Genomic DNA, 13,341 nt, shown 5'->3' on the forward strand with positions numbered 1-13,341 from the left:
CAGACCCTTATGATGCTTCTCGATCCACAGAAAACGCAAGAGACAAATGAAGACAAGAAGAGACAGGCTACAGAATGGCATTGGTAGGTGATGTTTATTATTCTCAAAAGCCAGTCAGCATCAGAACTGGATAAAAGAAACGACCGGTGAGCGTGTTTAAGCGATTCTTCCAGAAGAGGAAGGAAGGGAATATTGGATTGAGCCGTGAAGGATGAGTATAATTTTGTCAGGCAGATGGGAGCAGGAAGGGTTGTCTAAGCCGAGGCCTCGGGGAGGTAAAAAGATCGAAGCATTTGAGAGGAGGGAGCACTTGGCGTTTTCTCGTCTCCCTCGTTCCTTCCTCACTTCTCAGAGCTTTCTCTAAGGCCCCAGGATCGGAACCAGAGTGAAGAGAGGTGCCCAGATTGCAGCCTGAGCTCCCGCACTTGTGAGAGCCTGGGAGCGAGGACCTCTTTATATTTTGCACTTTGGGTGTCTTTCCCGCCTCACCCTGGCCCCTGCCCAGTAAAGTAACTTTCTCTTTTACATCCTCGACTCCAGAGGTCATCAAACCAGAACAGACTAAGGAAGGGGCTGTCACCTTCCACGCTCCGAATGCTATACTCCTGTTCATTCTGTCTGAGATTCCACTCCCGGTTTCCTGACACCTCCCCCCTCCATCTCAGCTCTGTCCCTACACCGCCACCCCTACCACAGACACATGTGGGCTCTGTCAAGCCAGCGCTGGCCCACCCTGTCCATGTGCAGTCGATGTCTTAAGACTGGGAGCAGGACTTTACACGGAATCTGAATAAACTTTATTTTGTTTCGTAGCAGCTCCTGCCATTGACTATCATCCTTGTTTAGGTCCTTATTTATTTTTCAGCATATTAGCTATTTTCCCAAGCCTTGTTTTCATTCATTCATTCATCATTCATCCATTCATTCACCACACATTCCCTGAGCACCTGTTCTGAGACAAGGCTTCTGCTACAGGCACAGAAATGAATGACCTATCTCTGCCCTTGAGAATCGGTGGCATAATTCAACAGAGGAAATAGGTAGGTAAACAGCTGACGATGACTCAGTGGGCGGAGTGTGACAAAGAGAAGATTGGCAGTACTGAGCGCATAGTGGGGCACCTAACGCAGACCACAGGGCCAGGAAGCCTTCTGGAGCAGGTGACACAGGCGTTCAGGTCAGAGAGGACGATTCGATACTATGCATTATTGGATCTGGTACATGAGTATGCCATGTCATCCCCCAAGGTGTCAGTAAGCATGGGGACAGGACCAAGGTGAAGCCTCATCACAATCAAGAAACCATTTCCACCTGAGAGCAGAAGTCACCCGGATGAACACTGGGCCCTTTGTGCAAGTGAGCATTAGAGGAAGAGCGCCTCAGAGCCTAGCGCGCACCCTCGCTGCCCCCACCCCGGTACGGGCTGGTGGGGGAAGCGCAGCCCAAACATGGCAAAGAGGGCCCTTGAGCTGCGAGGTCCCCTTTCTCCGCTTCTCTCCCTCCTTCGTCTCCACATCTAGACCGCCTCCCTTTATATTGCGGATGCGAGAGACGGTGAGTGAGTGAACCACAGTCGCAAAGCCAGACGTAAAGAGGCTGACATTCAGGGCCACCAGCCCAGGAGTATCAGCCAACGGGTTTCTGTTCAGAACCCACACAGTTTCTGCCATGGGAGCTTCCTGCTCCCGGCACCTCAGCTAAACTAAGTTCGCAAGTTCTGTAGCAAAGCTGCGCTGCTGAGCGTGGGGGTCTCTTTACTAAGGAAACAGCACCCCCTGCTGTCATTCTGGACTGCAGGCAGACTTGCTCTAGTGCTCAGGACCCGAGCTGTGGCTGGAGCCAGTGGATTTTATCTGCGTCCCTCAATACACTTCGGGAGAGAAGTCCAGCCACACACCACTGTTCACTGCCTTTACGAGTTTGCTTGTTTGCTTTATTTCAAATGAATTTGCTGCTGAGGCTTTGGAGATACCATCTGATTTATTCTTATTATTAATTACAATAATAACAATGACTATTGAACACTCATGTTTTAAGCAAATATATGCATTATTTTGTTTGATTACTTCAACAGTAAAGGTTATTGTCCCCATTTTGTATATTAAGAACCTGAAAACATCGATCCCTTGGTATAATTATTTTTAACAATTTAACAATAAGAATTTAACAAGTTTTCATTCATTCACACGACACACCTGTATTTAGCACCTGCTGTATCCCAGGCTCTGAGGTACCATGATGAGTCAGGCACGGTCTTGACCTTCAGGAGGTCAAAACCAGGTAAAAAGGGGGAACAAGAGGAGAAAAAGAACTAATATTAATTGAGCACCTACTCTATGCCACTCTGCTCAGTGTTTTAAATTTCGCTCTCTTCTAACCCTCCAACAATCCTGTGAAGTAAATGTTATTATATCCATTTTACAGATGAGAAGAACCGAGTCTTAGAGATTAAATTACTCTCGCTCAAGGCGGCACGGCTGGTTGGTGGAGGAGCTGGGTCTTAAATTCAGTTCTCGCTGATGCCAAAGTCCTATTTTCTGATAGTATATATTAGCAAAAATGCTATTTGCAAAAAGTTTGCTAAGGCATCGGAGGGGGTCAGGAAGATGGAATGAGCAACTCTGCCCGAGGTTTGTAATCTTCGTGTTCTGTTGATGAGTTATTTCCTCAGTCATCCAATGAGCCAAAAAAAAATATTTACAAAACACATACTATGTGTTAATCATCTCACTGGAAACAAGGAAGGTGGTGAGGGACAAGCTAGTTTGGTACCTGCCTTAATGGAGCTTATAGTTGTGGAGATTTAAAAAAAAAATCTAAACGATGGACTCCCAGTAAACTCTCCAATAGGGATCAGGTGCTGGGAAGAAAGGACTAACAGGTGTTACAGGTGTACCAGGAGTGCCCTAAGACTGAGGCATGCTGGGAAGGCCTGGCTGAGCTGCCCTCTGTAGCTGGAGAGCAGAGGGCTGGATGGAGAGAGAGCGGAGGAGGCTTCTAGCCAGAGGGCGAGCACTCGAGAAGGTTCAAGGTAGGAAGCAGGTGGGAGGAAAGTTGTGAAAAGGAGAGTTGGGGGAAAGAGGAGGCTGGGGAGGGGGTCACAGGGGATCAAGCCAAGTTTAAGGGCAGAGACCGTTAGCCTGCAGCAGTGCTTCTCAGACTAGCTGTGGGATGCACAAGCTCTCTGTTTGTCTGCTACACCGATGCTTTCGTAAAATGTAATAAAAATAAAAATTAAAAAGCAAAAATATACAAAATAGCACAAACTTATGATTACTCGATGCCACAAAAATTACTCTGTCAAATTGCTATTTTTGTACTTATCCCATAGGGGACCAGGAACAGTTTGCCAACTAGCATCTCTCAAAGACCACCCTTTGAGAAGCACTGCTTACAGGCCCAGGGAGCCGTTGTCTCTGCATTTGGAAGAGAAAGTAACATTCAGGCAGGGGACACTTAGAAAACGACATGGAGGGCAGAGACAGAGCCATGTCAAGCAGCCTGAGATGTCTGTGGAACGGCAGATTATTGGGGGGATGGACTGGGGAGGTGAAAGGCGAGCCTGGCAGGCAGGCTCAGGTCCCGGAGGGCTTGCTCAGCTACGAAGAACAGAGCAGTATGAACTGCACAGAGCAGGCCCTAAACTGCGAGAGCTTTCCAGGGCCATTGCTCGATTCTGAGAGTTTATATATAAAGCATCTGGAGCAGTTGCACCGGCATAAATTGTTCTGTCCTGTTTCGCTCGTCTGCTCATCTGGTTGCCAAACTCAGCATATTCCCTTTCAAAAAAAAGAAAAGAAGCAGCAGCAGCAGCAAAGATATTAGCCTTTGATTAGAACAATACTGGTCAGAGGCGGTCGTCTATAATTCAATTAGAAAGCTCAGAAATGCAAGAACTTTAACGAGTCCTATACTTGCTAGTAACAATTTGACCCAATCACGGATATTTTAGAAATATTCATTTTTTCATCCCAAGCATATTAGGAGCTCCTCCAGGATAAAGAGGAAAATCTTAAGTATGATAAAAACATCTCCCATTTCCAAGCCCTGGCTCCAAATGTTTTTCACAGCGTACTCACCTACGAGGAAACTGAGGCACCTGAATTCACACGGCTAAAGGCAGATGCAGGATTCCAGCCCAGGGCTGTCCGGGCCCAGAGGACCTTCAGCTACCTGGGGAGCTGCAGGACAGTGGACCCGGTGGGTGAGACGGGGTGGTGGAAGAGCTCTAGGGACCGGGGGGACTGCAGGGGAAATATTTCATATCACTAACGCATTTTCTTCAGCTGGCCCCCTAGGGGATTCAAATGCAATGACAAACCAGCTTTGTAAAATTTTCTGGTTAGGGTACAAATAAAAATCAATCTAATTGAGCACTTTGAGGAAGGCTTATTAAAGAGACAGTTTACACAGGTGTGGGCAAGATTGGATAAAGAAAGTTGATTGGGCAGTCTCCTCGTGGCTAAAAACAATGAGGCGCCATTTCTGTCGCTAGCCTGAAGGGGCCACAGGAGAGAGCAGGTACCAGACCTGGAACAGGAAGTCACTGGAGGGAGAGCCTGACTGACAGGGCTGTGACCTTTGGAGGAGACACCGCCCATGTCAGTGACCCAGTGAGGGGGAGCAGGAAAAGTAATAAATGGGATCTAACAGCAGCAGCATCATTCAGAACAATCCCTTTGAGGCCTCGCTTCCAGGATGGAGTTCCCTGAATTAAGGCTTGCCAAAGCCGGCTTAGGGAGACAGGAAGGCCAGGAGCAGAGCAGAATGGCTCAGGACTCCATCATAACCCCACAAGAAACACACAGTCTTCTAGCGCAGGTGTTTTGCAGGCACCCCTGGGACTGGGCCCAGTGACAAAGGGCTATTTGCATACCAGGCCAGCTTGGAGCAAATGAATTCTCTTCTATCTTCCCTGTTAGGCTGGAGGGAGGTGTTCTCTAGACCCCGAGAAAGGCAAGCTGCTCAGTATTTCAAGGCCTCTGTTTCCTCACTTATAAAAAGAGGGCATTAGGCTTCATGTTTTCTGGGTACCAGGCGATGCTGTATAGAAGAAACTGAGGCTTTGAAGCCGGGCAGATGTGAGTTCAAATCCCTCTACTATAATTGGCTGAATGACTACAGGCCTACCACATCTCTGGGCCTCAGCTTCCTTATCTGGCAAATGGGGATGAGAATGTCTATCCAGGCCAATCATGGCATTTAAACAATGTATGCAAAATCTCTAGCACTTTGTGCAGAGAGTAGGCTCTCCACACATGTCTGTTCCTGTCCTTCAGGCAATGCAGGATAAGGGTCGCGAGGACAGGCTCCGAGGTAGACAGCACGGGATTGAGACCGGCTCTACCACTTTCTGGTCAGAGACCTTGGGCAAGTCACTTAATCTCTCTAAACCTCTGCTCCCTCATCTATAAAATGGGAAAGAAAAAAAAAGTGCTGCCTATCTATCCCTATAGGATTGTTGTCAGAACCAAACGAAATAATGAAACTTCGCCTTGCTTTGCCCTGGGTGACATGCATCCAAGATGATAGACTATGTGTCCAGCGATGACAGAGTCCCAGGAGAAAAGAACCTGCATTTACCTCAGATCCCCCGAAGGCCCTCAACCAAAGGCGTGCTGCCCCTCCCCCCCACCCCACCCCAGCATCTCAATTTATTGCCCGAACTGCTTTTTCAGCCCCCTGGTGTGTCTTGGTAGGAAGCAAAAGAAATTCCAGAGACTAGGAAGGGAGCTGTTAATTTAAATGAATAGTCTGGCAGGCCAGTCCCCCTGAAAAGCTCCAGGAAGATAATGGAGGCTTCTGTTTAGAGGCTGGAGTCAGGATGGCTGTTTATTGCACCCTAGGGCCAAGCATTGCCATAGCAACAAATGACTTAGCGACAGACTGTTTCTTTGAAAGCGTTTACATAATATGGATTACTTGGGTTCTTTCTGGAAGGGTTTACGGAAGAACTTGTTTTCTCCCCTTTTCTTGAAAGTAAGGACATTTTGAGGGAATAATCCTTTGTCGAAGCTGTAGGATGAGGGGTGAGGGAGGAGAGAGCCTGGAGGGTTTTGTGCAAAAATGTTAGCAGTTACATTCCCTAAGTGAAGAGATTACAGGCGATTTTTTTTTTTTTTTTTTAACTTTTTGAGACTCTCTTCTGAGTCTTCCCAGTTGATTTTGGCTTTGTAACTAAAAAAAAAAAAAAAAATATTGCGTTAAAAATAAAAAATTGAATACCAGTAGAAGCCTGGACATGTTAAAAAGCTCGGGATCAAAACCGAAGAGGGTGTTTGTGGCCTGAAAGAAAGTTGGGCCTGGCCCTGGTGACGGAATGGCCCACAGGCTTTGGCTTTGACTATGGGCCGGTGCCCCAGAGGTTAGTGAGTGGCACGTGGCCGGCTGACATCTTGATGAGAGCAGAATTTGAATCCTGCTGTCTCTGGGACGGAGTAAGGAAGCCACCGCTGCCTGCTCCCCCATTTCTTCACCATTCGACTCCACAGCACATTTTGGGCAGTTTCTCCTGAAATCAAAACCATGTTTCTTGGTGAAAAGCAGTGTTGGGTAACCTGCGATGTGAGGGTTTCCCCAAAGATCTCGTGAGGGAAACGAGATTTGAGAAACGGCCTCATGCTGTGCAGATATTTATTTTTATATTGTGAATTTGATAATTCATGAAGGTCTGAAGATGTATTTCTCTAAGATGTTTTTTCCAGTGATCGATATAATTGTTTGTGGGGTGGGAGTGGAGGATTGAGGAGTTGGGGGGAAAAAAATTGCAGGGGGAAAAATATAAGACATCAAAACTTTCAGCGGCAACTATTGAGCTCCTTCTGTATACTAGGCATTTGTTTTAAAGGACCTCATAATTGTGCAGTAAGTATATAAGCAACTGTAATATGTCATACTATATTCAGAAACAATAAAATATAATGGCAAAGGGTAGGAGAATAAGCCACCCCAAAAGATGCCTTTTTGGCAAAAGAGTTATTTTGAGCTGATGATTTCTGAGAAACTGCAGATACAGGAGAAGTTATGAAAACAGCAGAAGTTTCCTTTTTATAAGAGATGTGTACTTAAAGGAAATCTCCATTTGTAAGTTATCTCCCTCTCTGTGTCAGGAAGAGGAGGGTGACTCTAAATCACAAGAAACTCTTATCAGTGCAGAAGGCACTTACTTAAATCTGCATAGCAAACCTTACCCACCTTTACTGTGCTTTTCCTGGTCACCTCTCGTAACTGGCCTCCCTCCCAGCATCTTTCTTTTGTCTTTAGCAGAAGATGGTATTAAAGCCGTTGGCTTGGGCCACCCTGCAGAGTCACTCAGTATCATGTGAATCCCTCATGTATACATGAAGTATATATGTTGTTAAAAACAAGACAACGGGCCCCAAATGGAGTCACTGATGTTAAATCTTAATGTAAATTACAAAAAATAATAACAACAGTAACAAGAAGAAGGAGGAGGAGGAGGAGGAGGAGGAACTGTAAATTACAAAAAATAATAACAATAACAAGAAGAAGGAGGAGGAGGAGGAGGAGAAGAAAAGAAGCAGCAGCAGCAGCTCCCTGTTGAAAGCTGCCCCAGGGAACATCTGTCAGCTTGTCAGGGACCCCCAGAGAGCTAACTTCCTCTTTCCTCCTTCCAGAATAAACTACAGTAAGTGACAGGAACTTTGAGGCCAAGTAGAATGAAATTCCTAGCTCCCTCCACTTTCTTGGCTGACCATGAATCTCTGACCCTTCTTTTCTGCAAAAACAGGGAATTTATATACGCAGGTGCCTTTGTACAGGTAATAAGATGCAATCTTCACAACAGCGCATTAAGTAAATACTCAAATTATCTTCGTTTTACACATGAGGACACCGAATACTCAGAGAAGATAAGTGCAGCTTATAAACCGAGGAGCTAGGATGTAAATCCAGAGCCATGTAATTCCAAAGCTCGTGCCCTTTTAACCATACTAGGCTACTAGAAACTTCTAGATCTTTCTCGAAAGTCCTTTTTGAGCATTCCAGCAAAAATCCCCCAACTGAAGTCCTGGTGTAAGAGAGGATTTGGCAAAGTGAGATTGTTGTTTAAAACACACTTTGCCCTCCAACCGGCTCCCTGCCGTAGAAGACTGGCGAAAGTTTCTCATTCACTGAACAAACGCTCCCTGGTTCCCACTCTGAGCCAGGCACTGGCCTGAGTGCTGGCACTACAGGGTCAAACAAGGCCCAGGCCTTGACAAGCTCACAGTCTAGCAGGAAAGCAAGACAAGGGAACGAATAGAGCAAACATTTTTGAATGGTCTCAAGAATACAGGGGGATACGTTGAGAGGATGTGGGCGAGATGAGTTTCTGAGTAAATAGCCCGTCAGAGCTCCGAGACCCCGCGGGATTAGTAGGCATATGGCCCGGCTGCTTTCCAGCCGAACAATCTCAAAGCCAACACCAAGCCTGTCTGAGCCTCAGTTTCCTCATGTGCAGAATGAGGACAATGCTGTTTTGCAAGGCTCTGACAATTAAATGAGATGATATAGGCCACGTTTAACGTCCCTACACCTCCATTACCATCGATCACCCATCGCAATGCTTTCTAATCTCATTTCCTCTTCTGCCACCATTTGAAGCAAGGCCCTGCCATTCCTCACGTGCACTGCTGTGTTAGACTCCCGACCAGACTGCCTGCGTTTACTCTGTGCCTCCTTCAGTCTGCTCTCCACCACGAAGCCAGGGGCGTCTTTCCAAAACCGCCACTGGGAGCATATCGAACTCCACCTTTCCCATCCCCCACGTGCTTAAGAGCCCTCAGTGGCTTCCCGCAGGTGTCAGGAGGGACCGGGAGCCTCAACGCAGCCTCTGTGGCCCTGGCGTGGTCCAGCCCCTGCCCTCTCCTTCAGCCTCCTCTCGCCCTAGGCTCCCCCTCCCTCTCTGCACCCCAGCCTGGCCGGGCATCCTTTCAAGCCCTCCCATCTGCCAGGCTGTCCCCTCTGCCTGGAATGTTCTTCTCTCTCGATCTCAACCCAAATGTCCCTCCTTCAGGGAAGCCCTCCCTGAAAGCTGCCCCAGCCCTGCCACATGCCTCATCGTGACACATCTCCTTCCTGGAGAGTGCCTAAAATGTGGCGTCTGACCGAAGAGACACTCGAGAAAGATTTGTTGCATGAAGAAATGCATGGTGCTCCGTAAGTTTGAAAAAGTGTGAGTCCCTTTTTTTCCTTGCCTAGGGCTTCTTATACACGCAAATTCAAAAGGTTTGCTTTTGTTTTGTGGTGGTTTTAGTGAAGTAAATGATTTGTCAGTAACCTCAACAGTGCACTCTTAAAATTGTTTCCTATACAAGAAACGGTCGGCAGAGGGCCCCATAGGAGCAATTATTGAAGTCAGATCAGCGAAGGTAGTAGCTGCTGGGAGACAACAGACACTGTCCCCAAATCTATCTATCCTTGAGCCACTCAGGACAGCACCAGCAGACAATGCCCACCATGTCCAAACTCCTTTTGATCTGGCCTCAAGGAACACAGGAATTCGTAGGGCAAGAGATCAGAGCCCTGTGTAGAATTACTTTAACACAAATCTATTGCTTCCTCCTTGACTTGTCAGTTTCCCTAAATGATTGTTAGGTACTGTGACATTTGAGAAGCTCTTTGTCAGTTTCTCGCTGAAGTCGTACTCAAGAGCTTGCACTGTTGGGTAGAAGAATCATGCACGGGTGTTAGGAGAAATTCGCTTTCTTTGGGGGCCACTTTTCGGTTGCCAGTCAGTAGTTTTATTTCTATTTTAATTTTCAGAGCATCTGCCCCCCAGCAGCAGCCCGTGGTTTGGAATTCACAGCCCTGTTGTGTTTACACACGATGCTTGCTTGTCATTGACAAATTTAAATTCTGGTCATATTTCATTTATTACACAGACCCGGGGACAAATCCTCAGCGAAAACCTAATTACAGTGAAAGTGCCACAAGGTAGTCGCCGTGAAGGACCTCCTGCAGCGGCAGGGCTGGATGTTCCATCCGCCCGTAAAACGATTATGCCGACAAGATTCCGAGAAATAATAAAATCTGTTTAATAAAAAAGAAGCAAACTATCAGTGTTTTTACACACAAAGTATTAAAACATCCTTCATTTTGGACAGATCCTAAGTCATTTGATTTTTATTCAAATGATGATCCACAGCCAGGATAGTTGTGTTTGTTTGTTAGTTTTTTGTTTAAATCAGAGACCGGAGTTTTGTCATCTTCCCCACACCACGCAAGGCTGCTTTGACGCTTTCAGGCTTGTTTGCCGTGAAGACTGCTGCTCATTATTCTCTTGGGTCTTTGGTCTGTGCGCCAGCATCAAAGAGCGGACAGAACGAAGGTAGGATCCAGGGTTCAATTCGTGTGGTTCATCCACTTCCTCTTTAGCCACCGTGGGAGCTGTCCCTCCTTCCCAGGGCTGAGAAGCCACGAGGGTGTGACGCCTGCTGTCAGAGTGCGTGGCTGGGCGTCCAGCAGAGTGGCAGGTGCTAATGCCCCCCTTACTTTCCTGACTCTGGAGGGTGCCACGTGACAGGCCAACTCATCCATTCCGTCACCGAACAAAGAATTACTGCGCCCTTACTACAGGCAAACAAACAAAAAGGCTAGGAAACAGAAGAAATAATGATCCGAATTAGGAGAAATCCCAAGAATCACGCAGACATTGCGAATCTGTTTGCTGGTGGCGGAGAGCCTCCACCCCAAACACTTTCATCTCTTAAATGGAAATTAAATGGACTTGAGTTATGCATAAAAATTACATATCTAGGTATATATATGTATGCATAGTACATATGTAGTACACACACATATACACAGTAAGTTATATATACTATATGTTATATATATGTATGTATGTATGTGTAATTTTTAAAGATGACTGAATTCTGGCATCAGTAGCCAAGGTAAATTTCCACTATGGTCATGCATTTGAGACTTGTAGACGGTGACCAACCAAGCAGTAGGTCAGTACTATATTCCTCGAAAGGGCCTGTAGTCCGCGAGGTTAAAATGGGAGGAGGGGGAATTTACAATGCAGATTCAGGAGGCTCACCTGAAATTAACTAAATCGGAGTCTTTGGGGCAGGCCCAGAGCCTGCGTTTTCAGGAGCTCCCTAAATGATTGTTAGGTACTGTGACATTTGAGAAGCTCTGCTTCAAAGTGGTTGATCAATGATGTGTCACCCTCACCCTGAGAAACGACCTGGAGAGTTTAAAATATAGAGAAGAGGGCTGAGACTAAAGTATCTGCTAGGGTAAATAAATAACATGGAGAAACGGAATCATCCATAAATCTCTCTACCCAGAGACGATCGTTGTTAACATTTTGGTGTCTCTTCTTCTAAACCTGCTTTTGTGCACATATACATTTTTTTCATTGCAAAAGGTGAATGCACAGTTGTAGTCTATTGTAATCGACTTCATGAACATAATATGTTTTTTCCTAAAGATGCTCATTTTTCATTGCATGGCTGGCTGATGAGGGTGAGGCGTGGGAGTTAGGGGCAATGTTTAGAGGGAAAAACATCTGATAAGGATCTATGTCTATAATAAACAGGGGAGGTGTCGTTTGGGGATGGAGGGCTGACATGTTAGAATTAGAAACATATTTTATTTGGGGACAGAAGGTGTTCTCTGATTGGTGGATCTCTGGAAATAAACACAACTGTCGGGAATATGCCTGGCTGGATGAAGGCATTTTCTAAAAAGCCAAGCTTGAACTGTTTTCAGAAAAACAGGCAGAGCGAGCAACTGTCAAAAACAGCACCGTGTTGAATGTTGTCAGCTTTCGTCCGCCTGCTCTCTCAAAGACTGAGCTGCTTTCTCTCATTACAGGAGTGTTGAAGAAAAGAGCAAGCTAAATTCTGGAGCAGTGAGTGCATGCATTTTATTATTTTGGACATCAAGTTGGAAAACTTCGATATTCTCTTGGCTTTCATACCCACTGAATCTGTAAGCCTTAGGACTGTGTGTTGTTGTTCTCATGGTTGAAGGGTTTTGAGCATAGGATTGCCAGATTTAGCAAATAAAAGTACAGGATTCCAAATTAAAATTAATCTTAGATAAACAAAGAAGTTTCTAATGTAAGTATGTGCCATACCATATTCAGGACATATTGAATATGTTATTTATCTGATATTCTCATTTAACTGTATGTCCTATATTTTATCTGGCAACTCTATTTGGGTAGCTTCCTATTTCAGAGGGAAATGTTGGTACAGAACTATAATTTCTACTTCTCCACCCCCGCAGCTTTATTGAGATATAATTGACATATAACATTGTGTAAGCTTGAGGTATACAGTGTGATAATTTGATACATGTATATATTGAGAAATGTTTACCACAATCAGGCTAGTTGACACATCCTTGACTTCCCATAATTATCATTTTGCTGTTATGGTGAGAACAGTAAAACTCTACTGTCATAGCCATTTTCAAATATGCAATACAGTTTTAATTGTACTCTCCATGCTGTACATTAAATCTGGCATGTATTCATCTTATAATTGAAAGTTTATACTCTTTGACCAATTTCTCCCTATTTTCCCCATCCCTCAGCCTCTGGCAAACACCACTCTACTCTCTGTTTTATGAGTGCAGTGTTTTTAGATCTCACATATAAGTGAGATCATTCAATATTTGTCTATCTCTGACTTATGTCATTTAGCATAACGCAGTCAAAGTCCATCCATGTTGTTGCAAATGGCAATCTTCTTCTTTTATGTATTTTCTTAATTAGAGATGAAAACATTTTGGTTAACTCCGTGAGCGATGTAGAGTTTCATTAGTTACATCCTTCTATAGTTCAGAAGGTTTCTTCCAGAGAAAAAGAAAATAACCACCCAGTTTAACCTCAGCTATTGGAAGATGACAGGGGAGCAGAGAATCCAACTTTTAGTTTAGACCACAGCGGCAGAAGTCACGTGCCTTCTTGCTTCCCGCACGTGACCGGCTACGGAGAAAGCATTGCTCTGATGCAGGTGTTTCTTTGATCTTTCCCACACTGGTCATGCTCCTCAAGTAATGTGCTCCTTACCTCCCAAATCTGTCTACCCAGGGGTTGCACAAAGCAATATTCGAAGGCAGGTAGGTGATACCCCAGCAGGAAGCCAGTGCCTAGGCGCAAAGACCAGCACTTCTAATTGATAAGGAGCGGGAGAAAATGGGATTGGGGGCTTGGAGAGCAAGTGGAAGAAGCGAGATAATTTATTCCACTTGTTGTCTTGACAATGAAGACTTTATGTCAAGAATTTGTAATAAAACTAACTGAGGCACTCACACCTGGCTCCCTAAAATGCTTAATCACCTTGTTCTATAACAGCTCTTCTCTTTATGGCAGAATTTCTC

Source organism: Pteropus alecto, unplaced genomic scaffold (assembly GCF_000325575.1).
Source record: "Pteropus alecto unplaced genomic scaffold, ASM32557v1 scaffold40, whole genome shotgun sequence".
Lineage (NCBI taxonomy): Eukaryota > Metazoa > Chordata > Mammalia > Chiroptera > Pteropodidae > Pteropus > Pteropus alecto.